The sequence below is a fragment of the Prionailurus viverrinus genome, chromosome C1, assembly GCF_022837055.1.
Source record: "Prionailurus viverrinus isolate Anna chromosome C1, UM_Priviv_1.0, whole genome shotgun sequence".
NCBI classification, from domain to species: domain Eukaryota; kingdom Metazoa; phylum Chordata; class Mammalia; order Carnivora; family Felidae; genus Prionailurus; species Prionailurus viverrinus.
In genome coordinates, this window is record NC_062568.1 from 163,382,603 (window position 1) to 163,408,158 (window position 25,556).

General features: G+C 46.1%; 1 protein-coding gene across 2 annotated transcripts in view; it reads left to right on the forward strand.

Moving 5' to 3' along the window:
• The first annotated feature begins 9,712 nt into the window (after positions 1-9,712).
• Positions 9,713-25,556, forward strand: part of KANK4 (KN motif and ankyrin repeat domains 4) — a 73,471-nt gene continuing 57,627 nt past the window's right edge. For both annotated transcript variants that reach the window (XM_047873146.1, XM_047873147.1), the window contains exon 1: positions 9,713-9,933. The gene's annotated coding sequence lies outside the window, so the exon portion shown is untranslated. The remainder of the gene's footprint in view (positions 9,934-25,556) is intronic.

Genomic DNA, 25,556 nt, shown 5'->3' on the forward strand with positions numbered 1-25,556 from the left:
TTTTTCCTCATTCCTTACATCTAATTATTTACCAAGTCATGCTCTTTCTATCTCTGAAACATTTCTACGAATTTTACTTATCACTTTACAAATGAAAAGATTAAGGATCAGAGAGGTTGTTAATTCCCAAGACTAAACAGCTCTCATGTATTTATTTTTTTACATGTGGATCAAACATGTAATGAGTATAATTACATTCTAGGAGCTGAAACAAAAAGGCTTGTAAAACATGGCCCCTGGTCCCTTTCATGGCAGAGATAGGCAAGTAAGCAGATTACTATAAGGTCTAACAAATGCTGTGATAGTGGGACACGCTGGGTACAACAGGGGCAATTAGTCCATCCTGGGGTGGGAGGAAGAGAAGGTGGGGGTTCTACTGCTGTGTAACAAATTACTCCAAATTTGGCTGCTTAAAACAACAAACGTGTATTAGCTCACAGTTTCTGTGGGTCAGAAATCTGGGTAGAGTTCAGTTGGCTTCTCTTGCTCAAGGTCTCACAAGGCTGAAGTCAAAATATGTAGGACTACAGTCACCTCAATGCTTGACTTAGTCGGGGGGTTCACTCTGAAGCACACTCACTGTTGGCAGACCTCACGTTCTCACTGGCTGTTGGCCAAACACATCTGTTTCTTGCCCCTTGCATTGGGCTAATCGGAACAAGGTATCTGACTTCTTTCAGAACAAGGGTTCTGACAGACAGAGAGTGAGAATAAGGGAAGAAGAGAGGGAGCCCAAGATGGAAGTCAGTCTTTTTGCAAACCTAATCTGGTAAGTGATAGCATATCACTTTTGCCATGTTCTACTTGTGAGAAGTGAATCACTAGGCCCAGTCCACATTCAAGGGGGCAGGGTTACATAGGACATGAATGCAAGGAGGAAGGGACCACTGGGGGCCATCTCAGAGACAGTTTGTCACAGTGGTCAGGTGGTATCTGAACAAGATTCAGAAAGAGTTAGCTAGATGAAGAGCCATGTAGGACCATCCTGGGCAGAGAACAGTATGTGTGAAATAACCCAAAAGTGAAAGAGAGAGACAGAGAGACTGAAGTTGGAAGAACTGTATGCTCAGGAAGGTGGGGCCTGTGTCTCCCAACTTCATATCAAATTCTTGCTTAACATGTTCTTGTCCACACTGTGATTTAACCAAGTTTTAAACAGTTAATCAACAGTGACTACGTCACATATACAACAAAGCTTCATTACATAAAAAGATAAAGAAACTGAACTTACAATCTCTTTCCTTTTTATAAAGCCTCAAAATTGCTCAGAATGCTTTTCCAGTGGAGCACATTTCTAAATCATTACACATGTGAAAGGCATGACTAGTATTTCCAGTTATCAGTGGGCAGAGATGAACTGACACTTTGGAATGTATTTATTTAATTTTTAAATAAAATTTTACATCGAACTATTACACAGAAAAGCACACACATAAAGCACAATTCAATGAATTTTTACAAAGTAACATAGTGGTCTAAATATTACTCAGATTTAAAAAATAGAACTTTGTCACCTCCCAAATCTCTCTTGTGCCACCTCCAAAGATATCCACTATCCTGATTTCTATCATCACAGAGTAGTTCTTCCTCTGTTTAAAGTTTATCAAATGGAGAGTTTATTTTTTTCTTTTTTTTTCAGTCTATTTTTTTGCATTTAGTACTCATCACTCAGTTTTGTGAAAGTCTTCCATATTAGTTTTTTTTATATAATTTTTTAAAAGTAGGCTCCACACCCAACATGGGGCTTGAAGTAACAACCCTGAGATCAAGAATTGCACGCTCTATGGACTGAGCCAACCAAATTGTTTTACGTAGCAGTGGTTGTTTCATTTTCACTGCTGTGTAGTATTCCATTGTATGACTTAACCACAGTTTACCCATTCTACACCAGACAAATTTAAATGGTTTTCAGTTTGGGGAAATTATGAATAGCCATTACCATTCATGATTATGCACTATCATGCACATATGCACACATTTTTATTGGGTCTGTGCCTAGGAGTGGAATTGCTGAATCATGAGTATACACATATTTAGTAGCTCCTGACACGAGGTGGTTGTACCAGTTTACACTCCAGGAACAATGTTTATGAGTTCCATTTGCTCTACATCTTTGACAACACTTTGTATTATTGACATTTTTACTGTAAGCTATTCTAAAGAGTGTGCAGTGATACCTTATTGAGATTTAAATTGCATTTCCCTAGTAACTAATGATGTTGAGCACTTTTTCATAGCATTGACCTTTCTAATATCTTCTTTTGTGAAGTGTTTGTTTAAATGTTTGTTCATTTCCCTATTGGATTGTTTCTTCTTATTCCCTTACAGACATTCATTATATATTGTATTAGTTTCCTAGGGAAGCCATAACAAAATACCACAAACTGGGTGTCTTAGACAACAGAAGTGTATCTTCTCACAGTTCTGGAGTCTAGAAGTCTGAGATCATGGTGTCAGGAGAGTGGGTTCCTTCCGAGGGCTATGGGAAAATATCTGTTCTATACTTCTCTCCTAGCATCTGGGTGGTTTGCTGGCAATCTTTGGCACTCCTTGGCTTGTAGATCTCTGCCTTCATCTTCACATGGCATTCTCCCTGTGTTTCTGTATCCAATTCTCTCCTTTTATAAGGATACCAGTCACATTGGACTAGGAGTCCACCCTACTCCAGTATGACTCCATCTCAACTAATTATATCTGCTGTGATCCTATTTCCAAATAAGGTTACATTCTAAGGTACTAGGGATTAAGACTCCAACATACGAACTTTGAGGAAGGGCACAATTCAACCCATAACATATATGTTTTGAAAACATCTCCCAGTCTATGATTTGCTGTTACACAATTAATGGTGTTGTGATAGATGAAAGATGACCATAATTTCTTTTTCACTCTCCCCATTGAGAGTTGGTGTTTATTACTCTCTCCCTCAGAATGTAGGCTTGCCCTGTGACTGCTTAACCAATAAAACATGCTGAGAGTGCTGCCGTACAAGTTCTGGGCCTAGCCTTTGAGAGATTGGGCAGTTTCCACTTCTTGTCTCTTAGAAGACTTGCTTTTGAGACACCAGTCTGAGAAGCCTTAGCCATATGGAGAGGCCATGTGTAGGTACTCCCAAGTTAGGAGCCCTGGCTGGACTCCCAGTCAATAACCAGCATTGACTAGCCAGCCATTGGAAAGAACCATCTTGGACATTGCAGCCTAAATGATCTTTACATGACTCAACTCCACCCAGCATCATCTCATGGAGCAGCAGATCTGTCCAGCTGAGCCCAATCAACCCACAGAATGAGAAGAGGGAATAAAATGTTTGTTGTTTATGTCAATAAGCTTTTTTTTTATGTCGATAAATTTTAATGAACAGAATAAAATACTTATTTTACCGTATTCCAAATATATCAATTTTTTTTTTTTTAGGTTTAGTGCTTCTGATGTCTTGTTCAAGAAATATTTGTTTCCTTCTAGGACATGAGTTTTTACCCATATTATTTTCTTTTTTTTTTTTTTTTTTCAACGTTTATTTATTTTTGGGACAGAGAGAGACAGAGCATGAACGGGGGAGGGGCAGAGAGAGAGGGAGATGCAGAATCGGAAACAGGCTCCAGGCTCTGAGCCATCAGCCCAGAGCCCGACGCGGGGCTCGAACTCACGGACCTCGAGATCGTGACCTGGCTGAAGCCGGACGCTCAACCGACTGCGCCACCCAGGCGCCCCACCCATATTATTTTCTAGAGGAGTATTACCTTTCACATTTTAATCTGCATTACCTAAATAATTTTTGTGTATGATACAACATAGTGGGGGCATATTCCTTTTGAATTTAATGATAATGATAACTTTTTAAAATCTAGAATTAAGAGTGCACTACAAGACACCAATAGAGTAGTAAATTAACATCACAAGTAAAAGAAACCTTGAAACGTCCATAATTATTTTACCTATCTGCTATCCCATCACTTCCCAATAGGTCTCAAGACAATGGAGATTTAGTTATTCATTCATAAAACATTTATTGAGAGCCAGGATTTACATTTATATGTGCCAGTTTCTGAACTAGGTGCTGAAATTCACCCAATGAGATGTAGGCTTCTCTTCATGTAATTACAATCTTGTGGGGAAAATGGGCTATAACACATAATTTAAATTGTGTTGAATGTTTTTAAAGAAAAGCAGAGATGCTTGGGAGTGGAGCCCGAGAACTCGTAGTCCTGGGGTTTGGGATACATCAGAGAGACTCCTTGCAGAAGTGATATTTAAGCTGAGATTCATGGGATGGATATTAATTATTTAAAGGAAGAATTGGAGGGTGGGAAATTCCAGGAGGAGGCAAACACAGCATGTGCGGAAAACCCTAAGCAGGAAAGAACCCAGTGTGATACAGGAACTAAGAGGAATCTTGTGGCCAGAAGAGAGAGGATAACGGGGACACAAGTTGAGCCTGGAGAGGTAGAAAGGGGCTAGACTTATAAGCCTTCTTAAAAGAATCCAGACTTTATCCCAAGAGCAGTGGGATGCCTTTGATGGGTTGTAAGCAAGGGAGGGGCATGGCCGGATATGTGCTTTTTGAAGATCACTAAGGCTTATAATACAAGGTAGAACATGAGCAATGTCTGACATAGGCTTCAAAGTGCCATGGTGATCCTAAGGATGGAGAAATTCCATTGTCTGAGTTATCAGGAAGGCCTTCATGGAGGAATTACTGTTTCACAGCTGAATCATTCACACATGGGAAGACAGGGTGTGTGTGTGTGTGTGTGTGTGTGTGTGTGCGTGTGTTGGGAGTCCGAGAAGGAAGTATCCAGGCATAGGAAGTAGCCTGCACTCAGTCACACAGCTAGATACGTATGGGACATGTTTAGAGAAGGGCTAACTGTCCAGTCTGGCTGGAAGATAATGGGAAAGAAACCTGGAAGGATAGGCTGTAGGCATGAAGAACCTGGAAGGTATACATGCATACATACATGTACAGCCCATTCTCATAATGTGTGGAGCTGTGTTGGTGAATTCACTTACTTGCTAACATTTACTTGTAATCCCCAAAATCAACACTTGCAGTACTTTTGTTGTCATTTGTTGGACACGTGCAGGGTGATGAAAATTTTGAGTCACCTAGTGTATGTTTCCAGTTGAGGTTGAACAAGGTGACCCTCTGCCTTCTTGTTTCAGCTCTCATGCTGTAAATAAGTGCCCCTTTTGTGGTCTACTTAGCAGTACTTTTTTGCATTTTTGTGTTTTTTGTAGGTGATTTCACTGTTTAGCATTTTATTTTTTGTTTATTTTTGAGAGAAAGAGAGAGAGGGGGAGGAAGAACACAAGCGGGGGAAGGGGCAGAAGGAGAGAGAGAAAGAAATCTCAAGCAGGCTCCATGCTCAGTGTGAAACCTAACGCAGGGCTCAGTCCCAAAACCCTAGGATCATGACCTGAGCCGAAATCAAAAGTTGGATGCTCAATTGACTGAAGACCCCAGGGGCCCCCAGGGGATTTCACTGCTTAAAATAGCCCTAAAACATAGTGCTGAAGTGCTACCTACTGTTTGTTCTAAGTGCAAGAACAGTTCTACCTACTGTTCTATGTGCCTTACGGAGAAAATACATATATTAAATAACCTTCATTCAGGTGTGAGTTACAGTGCTGGTGGCCATTAGCTCAATGTTAATGAATCAACAATGTACATGATGAGGATTACGGAGTACACTTGTGATGAGCACTGGGTGAGGCATCACTATATTATACACTTGCAACTAATATTATACTGCATGTTAACTAACTGGGATTTAAATAAAAACTTTAAGAAATAAAATACATAAAAGTATAATGTATATATGGTTTTTAAACAAAACATAAAATGAAATTATATATTGATCAGTGGATGAAAATGTGCCCAGAGGCTTGTAGGAACCTAACCCTGTATTTTCCCCTGGGAGCAATCGTTCAGTATTAGCAATTTCAGTGTTTGTGGTCATTTTACAGGAGTACTGGGAATAATGAGAATTGGCTGTATCTATGCACATATTTCCCCCCGCCAGAAAGCTGGTTGTTAAACATTACCCACCCACGACTGATGGAGGCAGACCCTGCAGGAGCTTGCCACACTGTGGAGGTGGCAGTTAACCACATTCTCACAGCTGGGCAGTCTTTTCTTGAAGCTGGATCTGAGTGACACATCTCCATGTTAGCAGCAATTTCGAAACTCTCAATTAGAAGGGGGTTCAGGCGTTGGAGTCACTATGACCCAAGTTTGAATCCCAGCTCCCCAATTTACTAGCTGTGTGTCCTCAGGCAAGTAACACTGTTAGCCTTGATGGAAGAATAATGGCCATTAGAGAGTTTTATTGTGAGTCCCCAAGAGATCGTGATGTAAAATGCTTGACTCAGTGCCTGGCACATACATAGATGGTGAATACTTGTTAATCCAGCAAAGGATGGGAGCAAGGAGGCCCTCTATTCTCTGCCTGCTGCTCAGTCCTTTGATTACAGAGCTTCAGGATACAGCAGTGTTGGGGCCAGTCATTCTAAATCAGCTTTTCAGACTCTGTCTGAAAGGCCCAGGCTGAGTCTTGCAGTGGAGATGCCCAAACTGGAGATTCTAGAGGACCTGCTGCCTACAAGGGGTCCTCTCTTTCCAGTCTAACTCTTGTTGCTCTCCTCTTATGGAAAAATAGGAACTTTCTAGCTGGTATATCTGTGTCTGTGGCTTCTGGTTTTGTGGGGGTAGAAGGGGTGTGTCTATTTGCTTGGTCCATTTTTCATCCTGTTTCTCGATACCCTAATCTGGGATTCAGAAGCCCTGACTGCCCCAATTCAGACCTTGCTTCCTCTGACTCAGCTTTACCCTCAAGATACAGCTTCATCTCTGAGTCATCAGGCTGAGCTTTCGAGGACAGCAGTCTGGCACTCCCGCTCTGTCTTCCCAGGAAAGGTGCTATGTCTCCACACCCCAGTGCCAGTCCCATGCCTAACTTGGCTCACAACACTCAGAAACAAAGAAACGGCTTCTTAATGAGTTTGGAGGACACAGAGAAAAAAGGCTCTAGGACCAGGAGTCAGAATGCTGGGTTCTGTTCCAGCTCTATCAATTAGCTTGCACAACCTTGAGCTAGTCATGGAAGCCTCCTGAACTGAGATTTCCTCCTTCATAAACATAAATGGTAATCCTTGCGGGGTCTACCCCACAGGGACATTGGGAGGCCTAAGTGAAATAGTGTGAAGCACCTCCAAACTCGAAGGCACATACTCCCGTTCCATGGGCTGGATACGGTCCATAAACTCATTTCATTTTGCTTGAACAACACTGACTTAGACTTCAAGTGTTCAGCATTTTTAAAATGAGTTATCAACAAATTGGTCAGCTGAGCAACCAACTCTTGATTTTGGCTCAGGTCGTGATCCCAGTGTCATGGGATTGAGCTCTGCATGGGGCTCCACGCTGAGTGTGGAGTCTGCTTGAAATTGTATCTCTTTCCCTCTGCCCCTCTTCCCTGTGCACGTGCGCTCTCTCTCTCTCAAATCAATCAATAAATAAAAATTAAAAGATTTCCAAATTAAAAAAAATGGGAGGCTTCACTTAAATATCTGGATGTACAGGTTCTCTTTAAAAATGAGAAGATCTTGAGGCGCCTGGGTGGCTCGGTCGGTTAAGTGTCCGACTTCGGCTCAGGTCATGATCTCACGGTCCGTGAGTTGGAGCCCCGCGTCGGGCTCTGTGCTGCCAGCTCAGAGCCTGGAGCCTGTTTCAGATTCTGTGTCTCCTTCTCTCTCTGCCCCTCCCCCGTTCATGCTCTGTCTCTCTCTGTCTCAAAAATAAATAAACATTAAAAAAAAAAAACAACCAGCTGGATTCTTAAAAAAAAAAAAAAAAAGAGAAGATCTGGCCATGTTAACTCCTTGCTCTTGTGAAAAGGAGAAAAAAAAGAATAAAGAGAGACCTCACTAAAGTGGACTCTGGCATGCTAGAAGGGGAGGCTGTTAGGGAGAGCCTTACCACTCAATGTCAATGCCTCACCCTTAACAGAAGAATCTCGACAGGAAAAAATCATCAATTACACGCCCCCACGGGGAAAGATATACTCTGCATCTCTTATAAGAAATACACCACCCTTGCAACTCAGCCGTTGGTTATCGCCCTGAACTCTTCCTTCTCTCCACTGGACTTTTGTTTAAAACAACCCAACACAACTTCCTCCTTCTTTATAAAATAATGTTCCTCTCTTTCATTTATTGGACTTGCCTATGGGTTTGCTGTATATTACTTGTCCTGGATTGAAATTCTCTGCTACTCCCAATTAAACCCATTTTTGCTGATAGAAGAACTGGCAGTTTTATTTTATTTATTTATTTATTTATTTATTTATTTTTTAACATTTATTTATTTTTGGGACAGAGAGAGACAGAGCATGAACGGGGGAGGGGCAGAGAGAGAGGGACACACAGAATCGGAAACAGGCTCCAGGCTCTGAGCCATCAGCCCAGAGCCTGACGCGGGGCTCCAACTCATGGGCCGCAAGATCGTGACCTGGCTGAAGTCGGACGCTTAACCGACTGCGCCACCCAGGCGCCCCTGGCAGTTTTATTTTAAAGGTTAACACCTTAAATGGCAACAACGCACTAGAGCTGAGTGGCATCAGCCCCTTCACTTGGGCAGGAGCCTAGAGCTACCTTCAAGCTCACCACAGTCCCCACTACTCCCTATTACTTCCCAGTACTAAGACCAAGCCTCTGTTGCCACTTATTGTGGCTCTTGGACTATTAATTTGCTCTTAGTGGAGCCCTACTAGAAGCAACCCTTTATAATAACCATGTTTCCATCAAAACGGGGAAATGAAAGTCCCAGAACTTGTCCCTTGCCCAAATTCTCTCCCCCTTCAGGGTCTTCATGTCAAAAGTGCAACCCCTTTGGTTCAGCTTTACCGTGTGCCAACTGGCTCTTTGGAAGGGGTGTGAGCTGAGCCAGAGCTGGGATCTAGAGTCCCGCAGTCTCTACATCGACCCCTTCCATGCCTGTTTGTCCTCATCTATAAAATGGAGCAGTGCCACCTTTTTTTGTCCTAGGTTGCTTGTGCACAACGTACGGCCCTTCGTGCGCTGATCAGTCACGGTGAGTGACTGAAATGTAAGTGGTTGGAACTGATAAAAAGCATTGTGGGTAATGGCAGAGTGAAGTGAGTGGGGTAAAGCAATGGCTGGGAAAGAAAAAAGCGAGTGGAAAAATAAATGACTTAGGGGAGATAAAAATTCCGTTACATCCATCCCCACCCTGCCTCTTCCACCTCTGCAATGAGAAAGTCCCACTAGGGATGGACATCACCTCACTATACTCAGGATTCTGGTACTAATACTGGGTTCTGCTCCTGGCTTGGGCAAGCTTTACCTTGCGCGATGGTGTCCTCCCATCTGTAAGGACAAAAATGCCCCAACAGTTGGTTACTGTGGTGGCGAAGATTAACTGACATAAATGTACGTGAAAGCACTTTGGAAATCTGCAAAGCACTATACACAGTTAGGAGGTTTCGGGTCTCTTTGCAAAAAGTTTTTCCTCCAAACTCTGTCCAAGGCTAAGACCCTCCCCTCGGTTTCGCAATGCTGCCCCTTCCCACACACCAAAGCCCGCGCCGCGTCAGGAGTCTTTTTTCTTCCCCTAGCGAAGGCGGGGACTCGGGTGGTGTTGGCAGCCGGCGACGCCGGCCGCGCCTGGCCAGTCCCGCATCGGCCGCGGTGGGTGTGCCCCACTGGGTGTGCGCCCCGGGCCCAGGCCCAGCCCGCGGGCGAGAGGGCGCCCGAGGGTGTGCGCGCCCTGGGCGACCAGAGTGCGCCAGCCCGGGGGTGCGCGCCCCGGACCGGGACTGTGCACCCGGAGGCTGCGTGCGCCCCGAAGCCGGGGTGTGCGCCGGCCCCAGGCACAGCCGGCCGCCTCCCTCCGGACTTCTGCGGCGCGCCAAGGTAAGGCTCTCTGCGACCCCAGCGCGCGCCGCGCGTTGAGTGGGGCGTGCCAGCACCCTGACCCGCGCGACCCGGGTGTTGGCCCCGGCGCTCGGCCACTCTTCTCTGGCTCCGCAGCCCGCCTCGTCTCCTCCCCGCGCCGCGTCCCCGGCTCCCCTTAAGACACAGGCTGCGGCAGCCTGGGCCGACCTGGCGCCCCTGCCTGGGGTCCGCGACAGAGCGGGGAGGGGGCTGCCGGGGCTGCGCGGGCTACCCAAGGGCGGGCGTCGCTCCCCTTCCCGCCCTGACCGGCTCCCCGAGTCCCAGCGCTGGCCCGGGAGGAGACCGGTGGGGAGGGGGAGGCCGCGTTGTCCTTGCGGCTCGGGTGGTGCAGCCCCCGCCCAGAGCTTCCGAGCGGGGCGCTGCGGTCCAGGATCCAGATTGCGGGACTGGGCGCCCTGCCGCCAGCTCCCAGGGCGACCTGGAATCGAGCTCTTAATCTTCTATCTTTCGCAAAAGCCGGCCCCCCAGTGTCTACCCCGGTATCCCTCGGCTCCTGGCTGAACTTTCCAGAGCTCGCGTTGGGCCACGACCTTGGGTGGAGGCAATGGGGCCGCCCCGGGGGAGGAGGGGCGGGTGCACAGGCAGCCTAGGGCGCTTTCGTTCAGCTGTGGGCCACCTGGTGAGATTCCCTCCTTCTCATCGCTCCCTTGAGGTCAAACCTTTGACCCCAAGTACTTTGTCCCTGTAGAGTCGCCAGTAACTTAGCACGGGAGGTGGAGAGGAGAGCCCAGGGCCGCTAAGCCTGGTCTAAATAAGTGCTTGCTCTGAGCATCTGCTAGGGCTGCAAGAACCAGGGGTTTCAGTTCTCGAGAGATAGGGTGCAGGCTGGGAGAGCTAGGAAGAGGCATTTTCCAGGAAAAGGAAGAGGAGATTCCCCCCTTCCTCAGGATGACCCTCCAAAGCCTGGGCAAAGTCCTGTTGACCATGTCCAGTCAGATGCAGCCAGTGACCAGGTTGAGGCCTGGGGAGAAAGCATCTTGAATTAAACACAGAAGCTGCCTGGGTAAAACCAAATGTGGGTTCTTTCGAACCTTTCAAGACATGACGCAGAAGAACACAGAGCTACACATGGAATCACAGCAGATTCCACTCTGATATTGCCTTTTCACCCTAATCCTCCTGCCCATGTCCAAAACTCCTCCTCCCCGGACCATAAGGTGAGTTCTGGGGAATGTTTAAAGGACACTGAGAATGGGGGATGGCTCAGGGTCCATTTGGTCAACAAGTACTTGCTCTGTGCCAGGCACGAGGCAAAGTAGTGGAACCCAGAAATGAAGAAAATCGGCACTGTCTGGCCTTATGAAGCTTGCAGTCCAGTGGCCAAGACCGACATGAATCAAATCACTCAAATACAGAGTTACAAACAGTGCTGACTTCTTTGAAAGGAAAGAATTAGATACTGTGATTCTGTGATAGGTACAGTCGTTGCTCAGTCAGAGGCTCACAGGAGTTAATTAGTTGAAGAGGATGGAAGCACAGCATGTGGGAAGGCCCTGAGGCCAGTAGCAGAGACCATTAGAAGGACTGAAAGACTGTTTACCAAGTGATGACCAGGGACCCATAATATGGACATGCCCTTACTTTAGCATCCCATTGCCTGGGCCAATCATTAATTTTCTTTCTCAGCCGTAATAACAGGCAGCTGGAATCCCCCAGGCTGGGAGGACAGAGAGATAAACTGTCAGGCGGGTGCCAGGCCCGTCCTCACGCACGCACTTACTACCTACCAGCACCTTGGTCAGACAGCCCATGTCCACCCAGAGCGCCAAGGGGCAATAGTTCTTTCCTCCAGCTGTTCCCTGTTGCCCACTGTGCTCACAACTTAACCAAGGCCCCTGCCCAACATTTAGGAAGATTCATGTTGGAAGCGGTGGCTCATCCTGAGACTTTTAAAGCTAGAGTGAACTCACTGTCTACAATCCTAAAATTCTTTAGGATGGCTTACGTGGCATTTCCTAATCTGGACCCTTCTGCCTTCCCTGCCCCATTTCTGGTTCTACCACTCCCCCATCTCCCCACCACTGCACCCCCCCCCCCATGAGCACCCTCTAGGTTTTACTCACAATTACACTTCAAACTGTTCCTGGAACACACATCGTCTTTGCACATGCTGTCTTTTGTCTAAAATAGTGTTCTTACATGTTCAGCCAGTGAGTGTTCAGCCAGTGAGTGCACAGCCAGCTTTCAACTTCAACATTAATTTTTAAAAAAATGTTTCTACGTATTTTTGAGAGAGAGACAGAGAGACAGAGTGGGAGCACGGGAGGGGCAGAGAGAGAGGGAGACACAGAATCTGAAGCAGGCTCCGGGCTCCGAGCTGTCAGCACGGAGCCGGACGTGGCACTAGAACTCATACATCACGAGATCATGACCTGAGCCAAAGTCTGACACTAACCTACTGAGCCACCCAGGCAGGCGCCCCTCAACTTCAACATTAAATGTAAGGTTTCCACCACCACCAGCACCGCCAGTGCCATCACAGAAGGCCTTTCCTGATCAGGTCAATGCTGCCTCGTCTGTCTTTTTGAAGCTCCCTGGACATGCTTCCGTCACAGAGAGTATAAACTGCACTGAACATCAGAAAAGGAGGACTCTTCTGTCATATTTGTGTTTCAAGTCTAGCACATTGAAGGTGTTCAGTAAATGCTTATTGGATAAAAATGGTCCAGGCTAGTATTTCTTAACTTTCTTTTTAGGGAGGGGAAGGAGGGTTACATATTATATCTTGGAAATTCTGATGAAAATTATGGATACTATACTCGCCTCCAAATGCCTGTAACCTGAAACATCTTATATACAATATCACATGATTCACAGCCCTCCCGTCTCCCACTGACCCCATTTCCAGAACTTTGGACAGGAAGCAGAGGCCCAGGGAGGTGCAGCAACTGCCTAAGCACCTACAGCTGGTTAACAGCATGCCATCCCCCTTCAGTGTCCCACCCCCCGCACCTCCTCCCAACCCCCAGCTCTTGACTCCCCGGCCAGGGCTCCCTCCAGCTCTGTCTGCTTCTCTTAGCCAAATAGCCTCCTTTCATCCCTGGCACCTTGTGAAGGCCACTATTTATGGCTGGAAGATGGATATTTTGGTTTTGCTTCAGTTCAGTAGCAGCCTAAGGTGTGACAGGGAGAAAAATCTTATTATGGGCAGAGTTGACAATTAGGAAGATAGATGGGCCATCTCCCTGGCCTGTTTGCTGCCCCTTGCCTGCAATGTTATTACATCTGTTTTAGCTGGAGGAGGGTCACGTGTGCTTCACAGTTATCTTCCGGGCCCTGGACTGAGTTGTCTGGGCCAGGTTTGGAAACCCTCTGGATGGGATCATTGAGATCTGGGACCTAGCTCTTGGTCTTGTCAAAGGCTTCTTCCCTATAGAGCAGGCTTGGGAATGGATGAAGAGAATGGGGTTCTTGCTTCCTGCCCTTGGAGCTCTTGCCGGCCTGCTTCCTGCTTTCTGCAACAAAACATCTATTTCAGGTTATTGGGCCAATCAGTACCTTATCTGTGGATCAGGATTTTCACTCATTCAGTAATTCACTCACTCATCAAAACTGCACTGAGTCTCTGCTTTGTATTAGGCACTGTGCTGATTCCAGTTTATGAGGAAGGATCACAGAGTGTGAGCCAATAATAGAAGGCTCTGCTCTGTGGGGGGCAAGGAAGGGATAACTCATTCTAATTCAACCCAAACCTTAGGAGGTGTGGTAGGGAGGACAGTTAGGACTTCTTAATGCTGAGAATGTGCCTTTTTTTTTTTTTAAAGTTTATTTATTTATTTTGAGAGAGATGGAGAGAGAGAGAGAGAACGGAGGAGGGGCAGAGGGAGAGGGGGACAGAAGATCTGAAGCAGGCTCTGGATTGACAGCAGAGAGTCCGATGTGGGGCTCGAACTCACGAACCGTGAGATCATCATCTGAGCGGAAGTCGGACACTTAACCACCCAGGCAACCCTGTACTCACTTCTAAAACTCTGGTCTCCTGCAAGTTATGTCATCTCTGAGGACTGAATTTTCTTAACTGTAAAATGGGTGTGCTAGCAATCTTGTCTTGTTTATCTCTGGGCAGTCATGCAGATAGTTCTCACATCTCAGATGGCAGATCCACTCACTGCTTCACGGGAAACAGGAGCACTTACACTATAATAATGGCCTGTCTGTGTGTCAAGCTCTGGCACATGTAATTCTCTCAGTAATCCTCCAGACAGTTGTAGTCATAACCCCAGACGTACAGATGAAGAAAATGAGGCTCAGAGAGGTTAAATGACTTGCCCAGGGCATGGAACTAATCAATGATAAGACTGAGATTGACAGATCTGTCTCTGCATATCAGATGGCCAACCACTTTGTGCTGGTCTGTATCCGTTTGTGGAAAGAGGCGTGGGCTTGAAGGCTAGGGCATGCTGGGATCGGAGCCGACATCTGCTGCCAACCAACTGTGTGATCTACAGCTAGATCCCTAACCTCTCTGTGCCTAGGAATGTTAATCTCCCAGACCCAGAGTTTAGACTAAGAGGCTTCTACTAGGCCTTCTGTGAACAGTTTCCAGTCTATATGGATAATATTTCAAAGTAGGATTCAAGGAAAGAAGAGGCCCTCCCACTAAAAATAGGCCTGTCGCAGTTTCTAGGATAAAATAAATGCTGCCTCAAGATTTCAAGTAGATGGTTAATGTGATATGCAGGCAGTTACAGATTGGTGGTGTCTGAGAAGCTGGCTGAATGTTCCTTCTCCAAGGGAAAGAAGTGTATTTTCAAAAGGAATGTCTCGCTGTCTTGCCCAAGCCCTGGGGCCTGGGCCCTGCCCCTCACATAGCTTTCTGGGGACACAGGCATTGTGGGAGAAAATCTGAATTCTCATCTGCCCTCCCCCCCCATTATTTTTCTCTCAAAGTAAATAAAACTTACTGGCTGGATATATATCTATCTTTCATGTGGCTGTGGTTTTGCCCCCTTTGCGTGGAAGTAGCCTTTGTTGTCTCCTTTGGTATGTATTTCTTCTAATTTGTTGCTCTGACGTTAAGTGACAAGGGGGCAGAGAAATATGGCACTGGGGAGAATATGCTCCACGCAAAGATAAAAGAGCAGCCTTTGGTGCAGATTCCCCTCCGCAGCCTGGTTTTTGCCCAGCAGCCAGAGATGCCAACTCTCAGTGAAATTGATTTTGGTTTTCATAGCAGGGTACCAGGCGGCTGGGCTGTGTGTTTCCAGGTGCTGTGCTCATCTCCATTCCTCACCACTCCACCCCCTTTGGCCCTGGTAATGCAGCCATCCTACGCTTGGGGAAGGGTTTAGAAGACAGGAATGTCAACTTGGGTGAAAACAACCTAATATGGTCAGGGTCTTTATTATTAGGCACCATACTGAGTGTGTGGGGAGGTGGGGTCATTTTATCAGTAATGTTTAAGTTTTATTTTTTTTAATGTTTTATTTTTGAGGGAGACAGAGCACAAGCAGAGGAGGGGCAGAGAGAGAGGGGAACAGAGGACCTGAAGGGGGCTCTGTGCTGACAGCAGACAGCGAGATGTGGGGCTCAAACCCACAAATTGAGAGATCATGACCTGAGCTAAAGTCAGATGCTTAACCGACTGAGCCACCCAGGTGCCCTCCCCCCCCTTTTTTTTTAATGTTTAGTAATATTTAAGTTTTTTTTTTTTATTTTTTTTTCAACGTTTTTTATTTATTTTTGGGACAGAGAGAGACAGAGCATGAACGGGGGAGGGGCAGAGAGAGAGGGAGACACAGAATCGGAAACAGGCTCCAGGCTCTGAGCCATCAGCCCAGAGCCTGACGCGGGGCTCGAACTCACGGACTGCGAGATCGTGACCTGGCTGAAGTCGGTCGCTCAACCGACTGCGCCACCCAGGCGCCCCAATATTTAAGTTTTTTAAGAGATTGATTTTGTGTATCATTTGTGTGATTTTATTTATTTCTTTTTTTAAGTTTATTTATTTATTTTGAGAGACAGAGTGCATGTGCAAGTGGGGGAGGGACAGAGAGAGAGGGAGACACAGAATCTGAAGCAGGCTCCAGGCTCTGAGCTGTCAGCACAGAGCCCGATGTGGGGCTCGAACTTATGAACCTTGAGGTCGAAGTTGGACACTTAACTGACTGAGCCACCCAGATGCCCTTCATTTATGGGATTTTAAATAAATAAGTAATGAAGGCTATCACCCCTCTTCTCCTCCTCCTTAAAAAAAAAAAAAAAATACGGAGGAGGGTCAGAGAAGGGAAATGGCTTCACCACATGCTGGCCCTGTGAGCCTGAGCAAATGACTCGTGTTTACTGAACTTGATCTTTCTCATCTTTAAAATGCTGTTGTTCATACTGGCTCTTCTGATACAGAAAACAGAGATTCCCTAAAGCTGATTCGAATGAATAGGAGGGGAGCTGTCAAATGCAGCACTGATATTTTTTTTTTTTTTTTAATTTTATTTATTTTATTTTATTTTATTTTATTTTATTTTATTTTATTTTATTATTTTTTTATATGAAATTTATTGACAAATTGGTTTCCATACAACACCCAGTGCTCATCCCAAAAGGTGCCCTCCTCAATACCCATCACCCACCCTCCCCTCCCTCCCACCCCCCATCAACCCTCAGTTCTCAGTTTTTAACAGTCTCTTATGCTTTGGCTGTCTCCCACTCTAACCTCTTTTTTTTTTTTTTCCTTCCCCTACTCCATGGGTTTCTGTTGAGTTTCTCAGGATCCACATAAGAGTGAAACCATATGGTATCTGTCTTTCTCTGTATGGCTTATTTCACTTAGCATCACACTCTCCAGTTCCATCCACGTTGCTACAAAAGGCCATATTTCATTTTTTCTCATTGCCACATAGTACTCCATTGTGTATATAAACCACAATTTCTTTATCCATTCATCAGTTGATGGACATTTAGGCTCTTTCCATAATTTGGCTATTGTTGAGAGTGCTGCTATGAACATTGGGGTACAAGTGGCCCTATGCATCAGTGCTCCTGTATCCCTTGGATAAATTCCTAGCAGTGCTATTGCTGGGTCATAGGGTAGGTCTATTTTTAATTTTCTGAGGAACCTCCACACTGCTTTCCAGAGCGGCTGCACCAATTTGCATTCCCACCAACAGTGCAAGAGGGTTCCCGTTTCTCCACATCCTCTCCAGCATCTATAGTCTCCTGATTTGTTCATTTTGGCCACTCTGACTGGCGTGAGGTGATACCTGAGTGTGGTTTTGATTTGTATTTCCCTGATAAGGAGCGATGCTGAACATCTTTTCATGTGCCTGTTGGCCATCCGGATGTCTTCTTTAGAGAAGTGTCTATTCATGTTTTCTGCCCATTTCTTCACTGGGTTATTTGTTTTTTGGGTGTGGAGTTTGGTGAGCTCTTTATAGATTTTGGATACTAGCCCTTTGTCCGATAGGTCATTTGCAAATATCTTTTCCCGTTCCATTGGTTGCCTTTTAGTTTTGTTGGTTGTTTCCTTTGCTGTGCAGAAGCTTTTTATCTTCATAAGGTCCCAGTAATTCACTTTTGCTTTTAATTCCCTTGCCTTTGGGGATGTGTCGAGTAAGAGATTGCTACGGCTGAGGTCAGAGAGGTCTTTTCCTGCTTTCTCCTCTAAGGTTTTGATGGTTTCCTGTCTCACATTCAGGTCCTTTATCCATTTTGAGTTTATTTTTGTGAATGGTGTGAGAAAGTGGTCTAGTTTCAACCTTCTGCATGTTGCTGTCCAGTTCTCCCAGCACCATTTGTTAAAGAGACTGTCTTTTTTCCATTGGATATTCTTTCCTGCTTTGTCAAAGATGAGTTGGCCATACGTTTGTGGGTCTAGTTCTGGGGTTTCTATTCTATTCCATTGGTCTATGTGTCTGTTTTTGTGCCACAGCACTGATATTTAAGAACAGTCCTGAATGGAAGCCAGGCACCCTCGAGGCTGGGTGGAGGAGGTTCTGAGTTCGAGGCTATTCCACCAGTACAGCTGGTGCCATGGGCTCCACTCAGCACCTGCCCACCCCACCCTCAGCCTACTATCAGAGGGACCTCTCCTTTGTCACTCAGTACAAGTTCCAGGAAGGATCCTGTTGTCTGAGCTCAGTTCTCAGAACACTGAGGCTCTCTTTCTGGGCCATGTCTTGGCTGGTCCCTGGCCAGCCTGGGCACGGGTTGCTATGGAGGCAGGCATCTTCTCTGGGCCAATCAGATGGCCCAGTCCTCCCAATCAGAGGAGGCTCATGTGTACAGAACGTGACCTTTTGGGGCAGGAAGGCCTGTGGGTGGAGATTCCTGGAGAAAGAGGTGAGGGTGAGCTGGAAGTCCAGGATATGCCAAGTACAAAGACTCACGGAGATCTAAGGACCTAACATTCTTAACTTGGGATTAACGGCCCCAAGGAGCTCATGTGTAGAATTCAGTTTGTAAACGTGGTTGGGAGAAAAAAGATAACATCTTTATTTGGCATTTTCTTTGATTATGTGGGTTGTAGGCAACAAACCATAGTGTATTTGCAGTACCTGGGAAGTTGTCACCGATAGAAATCACCAATCTTTTCTATTTAAAAAAATTTTTTTTAGTGTTTTATTTTTGAGAGAGAGACAGAGTGTGAGTAGGGGAGGGGCAGAGAGAGGGAGACACAGAATGGAAGCAGGCTCCAGGCTCTGGGCGGTCAGTACAGGGCCTGATTCAGGGCTCAAACCCATGAACCGTGAGATCACGACCTGAGCTGAAGTCGGCCACTTAACCGACTGAGCCACCCAGGCACCCCTAGAAATCACCAATCTTTTCATATCACATTTGAACTGCTGCAGATAACTATTATTTATGCCTGTTGCAGCTTTGAAATTACAGCCGTTATTACACCCAGTGTTAAAGCTTGTTATTTAATGCATTAATAAAGAACGTATGTTACTATATTACATTCATTTTTTAATTAAAAAAACATTTTTTTAACATTTATTTATTATTGAGAGGCAGAGAGAGACAAAGTATGAGCATGGGAGGGCAGAGAGAGGGAGACAAGAATCCAAACAAGCTCCAGGCTCTGAGCTGTCAGCACAGAGCCCAATGCAGGGCTCGAACTCACAAACCGGGAGATGGTGACCTGAGCCGAAGTCGGACGCTCAACCGACTGAGCCACCCAGGCACCTCTTTTTAAAAAAAATTTTTTTTAAATTTTTTTTTCAATGTTTATTTATTTTTGGGACAGAGAGAGACAGAGCATGAATGGGGGAGGGGCAGAGAGAGAGGGAGACACAGAATCGGAAGCAGGCTCCAGGCTCTGAGCCATCAGCCCAGAGCCTGACGCGGGGCTCGAACTCACGGACCGCGAGATCGTGACCTGGCTGAAGTCGGACGCTTAACCGACTGCGCCACCCAGGCGCCCCTAAAAAAATTTTTTTAATGTTTATTTATTATTGAGAAACAGAGAGACACAGAACATGAGCATGGGACGGGCAGAGAGAGAGGGTCATTTTTTAATTTTAATAATTATATGTCAATATAATTGAGTTTCTTTGTAGTCAAGCTGTACATTTTATTTTCAATATTTGAAAATGTTCTGAGAAAGGGTCTATTGTCTTCATCAGTCTGCTAAAGGGGTGCAAAAAGACTCTCTGACAGGAAGTCAGTAAACTTTAGTTCCCAATTTCCCACACTCCCTAACCATAATCTTTCATATACTCATCTCTCCCTGTGTAATTAGTGCCAGGCATTCTTGGGCAGTAGTAAATTTCATTTACTAGTTTGGCATATTTGCAAGAGCACATAATTTGCAGTTTGGGTAGAAGGTTTTGATGTATATCCAGAGGTTAATTTACAAATTGCAGGCACACATGGGCAACTGGTTAGATGATTCCTATCAGCCCACAAACCCACTAGCTCATATGTTGATTGCTTGGTCCATCCCATGCAAACAAGTCCATTGAAACAGTCACAGAATGGACCGTTGTATTCTTGAGAGGTTAAGGAGCTTATAGGCTAATTGATGAATCACTTGATCAAATGCAAACTAGAGTCCTTAGGAAAGAGAAGGAGCACTGGGGGAAGAGGCTTTGAAGTGGGTTCTGCAAGGGAGGGAATGCAAAGGAAGCAGACAGGAGGAAGGAGGGAGTTAGGATGTAGGGGGACTGGCCAGATGTCGATTTTGAGGAGGAAGCATGGAGAGAGGGGAGCCCACTGGAGTACATTAGAATACTGGTTGGTTTTTTGCTATCTTTTGTTGAATGTTTAATATGTGCCTGACCCATGCCAAGCCCCTTAAATATAGTTCTTCAGTCTTTACCAACTACCTGATAAGGTGTGACTATTATTATTCCCACTGTATTGAGTGAGAAAACTGAAGCTCTAAGAGGTTAAATACATGCTCTAGGTCACAGAGGGATTAAGCGGTGGAGCCAGGAGCTCAGCCCAGATTTGGCTAATTTCAGAACCCAGTGCTCTCAAAAACCACTATATACAACCACAGAAGAGTCTGTTTGGAAAAACTATGGCTGCCATTTTGTTTCAGTAAGAAAGTGCTTACTGCCCTTCCTTGTCTTTCCCATTGTATTCTCCAGCCTTTTGCCTATTCTCACACCTCCTCCCTTTCCCTCTTTACCCTTGCTCCTCTCACAGACACACATGCTACATCAGTGAGGATAAAAATAGAGAGCAAAAGCTGTGAGGTCAAGCAGGACCGGGTTCTAACACTGGCTCTGACACCTGGCTAATACCATGCCGAGCCTCAGTTTCTATCTGTGAAAAGGAGGTAATGATGCCTTCTTCATAAATTGGCATGAGCCCTCTAGTGCTTCAGTACCATTTTGTATAGTTGTTTCCATTTGGGTGACTCCAACCTCTACACTGGGTGATGATGGTCCCTGTCTCTTTGCCACATGGGCTTCTCTGGGAGGGCTTCCTTGAACCCCTCAAACCTGGCCGATGGGCAGCAGGCATCACTACTTATAGCTGTCAGCTCTGGCCTGTGGGGAGAATTCAGGAGTGGTACTTGTGAGGCTGTCCCCTCTAGCTAGAAGCTCCCTCTCCCCATCCCTTGGGCCACGTCTGGTCTGGCCTGGAGAACCCTGATAAAAGCAAATGAACAGTATCCTTCGATCCCCTTTTCAGGACCAATCTTGGCACTTGTTCTAGGTCCCATCACCTAGAGCTTGTCTCTGGGAAACCTCCCTGGTTACCTACACCACCCCTCTTGTCTTACAGATGAGGACCAGCAAGGGCAGGTGTCAAGCCCTGGTGGCACAGGGAGTGACCTGGGGTGAGAACCCAGGCCTCCTGCAGTAGCTCCCTGCCCGGCCCTCACACTAACACTGAGAGTGTCTCTTCCACGTTGTTAAGCAGGCTACTATTTTTGGGTGAGGGGACATCCGTGGAGCACCTGAAATTACCTTCTGCTTCTTCTTCCTTGCCCCACACTTGTGCCTGCCTCGGGGCTGGCCTTCTCTGACCTAATCTTCTCTCTCACTCTACCCTCAAGTCCTTGGCCTTGCCAGCTGCTGAATGGAGCCCCGTGTTAGCCAGGCCCGTGGGTGGCCGCCTTCGGGTGATGCCTGGTGTTACCAAAAGGCTCCTGCCCTGAGAATTCTGCCCACTGGCAGGGCTGAGGCCTGAAATTCCTGGCATTGGAGTCATTCCTTTGATTACTTTGTCTTCTCTAAAGAGCTATTGTTAAAATGCTAGCATGTTACCCTGAAGGGGTGAGCCTTTTAACTCACCACTGTGGCCTAGTCTGGAAGACTGGAATGGCCTGGGCCTTTGTTAACTCATATCACCGCCCTGTCCCTCAGTTTCTTATCTGTAAAATGGGGATAATAAGAAATTGCATTGTAGGGTTACCCCAAGAATGAAATGAGATAGTGCACTTAAAGCACTGGGCACATGATAAGTACTCAATAAAATTAGTTATTTTTTTTCCCTTCTTTCATTCTAAGGCAGTAGATTATTTATTTTTTTAAAAAAACTTTTTGAACGTTTTTATTTATTTCTGAGAGAGAGACAGAAACAGAGACAGGCCGCGAGTGGGGGAGGGGCAGAGAGCAAGGGAGACGCAGAATCTGAAGCAGGCTCCAGGCTCTGAGCTGTCAGCACAGAGCCAGACACGGGGCCTGAACCCATGAACCATGAGATCATGAACTGAGCTGAAGTCGGATGCTCAGCCGAATGAGCCACCCAGGCGCCCCTAAGGCAGTAGATTATTTGGTCAGTTCTCTGGTTTAAGTCCTAGTTCTTATCAGTTTTGGGTGGTTTTTTTGTTGTTGTTTATTTAAGTAATGTGGTCTCCTTTTAAGGTTTTTTTTTTTCCCCTAATTATAAAATGGCTTTGAACTTTATCTTCTTGTCTTTAAAATGGGGTAAAAGATCCTATCTTACTGGTTCATTGAGAATTTACTGAGCTAAAGTACCTGCGTATGCCAGGCCTGCCAGGTCTACTCAGTGAGAGCCTGGTATTCTGTAATCCTAGAGGCAGGGATCGGAAGCACCTGGGGGTTGGGGGGAGGTTCTGGGTGGGTCACTAAGTGAGATGGGAGACAAAGAGGGAGGAGAAGGGGGAGCAAAGGGGACCCTGCTCCTCCACCCCAGCTGCTTGAATGTGGAGTCTAGGTCTCAGGGGACCTGGGAATGCTATCCCAGCTCTGGAACAGGATGGATCCTGTGACCTTTCCCCAGATCTTTGGACTTCTAGGCTTGTACTCGGAGGTTCCGAATTCCCTGGAGGAATGGCGTCCTTGGCCTCCCTCCCGGCTTGACTTTGGTGGAATGGTGGTGACGAGACCAGTGTTTTCCTTAACCCCCTGATCTCACGGTGGCTGTCAGTAGGTGCTGTAAACTGCTCCTTTGAGAGGGCAGTTAGGCTTTTGAAAACGTCAACCCAGGCTAGAGTCTCTGCAGTTTCTCCTGAAACCAAGATGGTTCTCTTTGGCCTGGGTCAGGGAGAGGGTGTAGGAGCAGGAACATCCTGGCCCAGCCTCCTGGCCTGTGAACGAGGAGGGGCTGTGTTGAGTGGCAGTGTCACAGGAGTTTTCTAGCAATCCACAGAGCAGAAAGCCTCACTTCCAGGGTTCTCTGAAGGAAGATACTCCTCTCTCCCTTGTCTACCCTGGGCAGTGAGGATTGTAGTCTGTCCTTCTCCCTGCACTGGCCCGCTGTGAGCTTCTCCAGTGTGCTTTCCTTCCAGCCTCTGGGGAAGGCTGATCCCCAACATCATCCGTCATAACGGAAGTTATCCTTCCAAAGCAGAGACTCATTGGTACAGAAAATCACTTTCCCTGAGGCTGGAAGCCAGGAGCAAAGAACAGAGGTGAATGCTGATTCCTGGGACCTTGACACCAAGCAGCAGGCTGCCACCTGCTGGCCCCACTCTGGTGGGGAGGGAGTATGAAGGGGGTATAACTCAAGCTTTCCCATGTATCTGCTTTTGGACTGCAAAGGAGCCAGCATCAATTCCAGCCCAGAAGTGGGGCTCGGAACCATGCGCTTTATTATACCTAACATTTGTTGATTACCTGTGGACTATTACTATCCCTTATTCTCTCCATCCCTTTTTCTTCCCTCTCTCCCTCCCTCATTCCTTCCCTCTCTTTCTGCCATCCATCAAATACATACTGATCACTTACCCTGGACCAGGCACTCTGCTAGGAAGGGAGCTTATAGTCCCAACAGAAGAAACAAAGAATCAGATAGCTAATTATGTTTGATGAGTGCTCTGACAGATGTTCTTACAGGGTGCTATGGGAGCACAGAAGTGTGGGGAGCAGGGGGACCAGTCCAGACTGGTGTGTGGAGAAGAGAAGATGCTGGTAGGTAAAACTGTCTTGGTTGAGTAGGAGTTACCAGACGGAGAAGGAAGGAGGAGGAGGATTCTGGATAGCAGGAACAGACAGAGGTGTAGAAGATGGGCAGGGAGACAGTATATATGGGAAGCTCAGGGCGATCACTTAGTCACTGAGTTTTGGTTTTCTGTCCTGTAAAATGAGGATAATAGTACCAAGGTCATAGCTGGCACACACACAAAAACATCCTTCCTTTTTACCAATTTATGATCTACCAGAAAGACTTAAACATGCAGAAATAATGGCAACGAGAGGCAGAATGTGAAAAGTGCCAAAATCAATGGAAATGCAGTGGAAGGGAAGTAGCTTTTGGAAGAAAGCTTTAGACGATGGACAATGTTAACTGAGATTAATATTTAGGATTAGGAAGAGCTGGTACCATTTAGGCAGATCCTTGAAGGATGGAAAAGACACTGGTAGAGAACTCAGGAAAGGGCATCTAAAAGGTTGGTGCGTTGCAAACCCAGGCACAGAGGTGCTCGGGCACAGGGCACTGTGAGGGTGAGGTTGTGAGGGGCAGAGGAGCTGGGGACGAGCCTGGAAAGGTGGGCCGAGGTCACATCAATGCCCAGCTAGTGGGCACATGGGCAGCACTGGGCCTGCATGTGGGTTTTATTTGACCTTCATAGTGCTTACAAAAAGAAAGAAGATTTATGTAAACATTTAAAAAGCAGATTTTACATAAATCCACATTCCAGCTTCTTTTGGAAAAAGGCAGGACTGGCGACACCAGCCGGGAGTTAATCCTCACATAGCAGCCCCCCCCCCCCCCCCGAAGGTCAATGGTGGACATTCAGATATCATGGCTGCCCGAAGTGGCAGATTGATAACCCACCAGCCAACTAGCTTGCCTGGTACCTCTGCCATTCAACTCAGTCTCAGATTCATTCAGCGTGTTCAGAAAGCTCCTGCTGAAGTGCTAATTAATTACATGGGAAGAGAAAGAAAATTCTAAATCCTTAACTTTGTATTCCTTCATCAGATGAGGGAATGAATTCTACTGCTCGGGAAAACTTTAATTATGGAGTAATGGTTAGGTGGGGGCAATGGGAAGCCTAATGCATGATGGCTTGGGAAGGAAACTCTCAGAAGTGAAAGATGGGAGCAGACACTTGAAAAGATGGAGATGTTGGGGCCCTGCGGTGAGTCATTTTGACCACTTCACTCAGCCATGGCAACTGGTATCTTTGCTGGAAGGACCAAACACCTGTCTTTGGCGAGTATTTATTGCATTGTAAGACATTACTACCTTACTTTATTAACGTTTTAAGCTTAAAAAAATATTGGACTCTTGAAGGACAAGGTGTTTGTGTGTTTTTTAATTGATAAACTAATGGAAGAGAAAAATTTCCCATTTTATTTATTTAAATTAAATTTATTTTTTTCTTATTTATTTTTGAGACAGAGAGAGACAGAGCATGAGCAGAGAGAGAGGGAGACACAGAATCTGAAGCAGGCTCCAGGCTTTGAGCTGTCAGCACAGAGCCCAACACAGGGCTCGACCTCACAGACCGTGAGATCATGACCTGAGCTGAAGTTGGACGCTTAACCGTCTGAGCCACCCAGGTGCCCCTTATTTTTTATTTTTTAAAATTTACATCCAAATTAGTTAGCATATAGTGCAACAATGATTTCAGGAGTAGATTCCTTAGTGCCCCTTACCCATTTATCCCATCCCCCCTCCCACAACCCCTCCCGTAACCCTCCGTTTGTTCTCCATATTTATGAGTCTTTTCTGTTTTGTCCCCCTCCCTGTTTTTATATTCTTTTTGTTTCCCT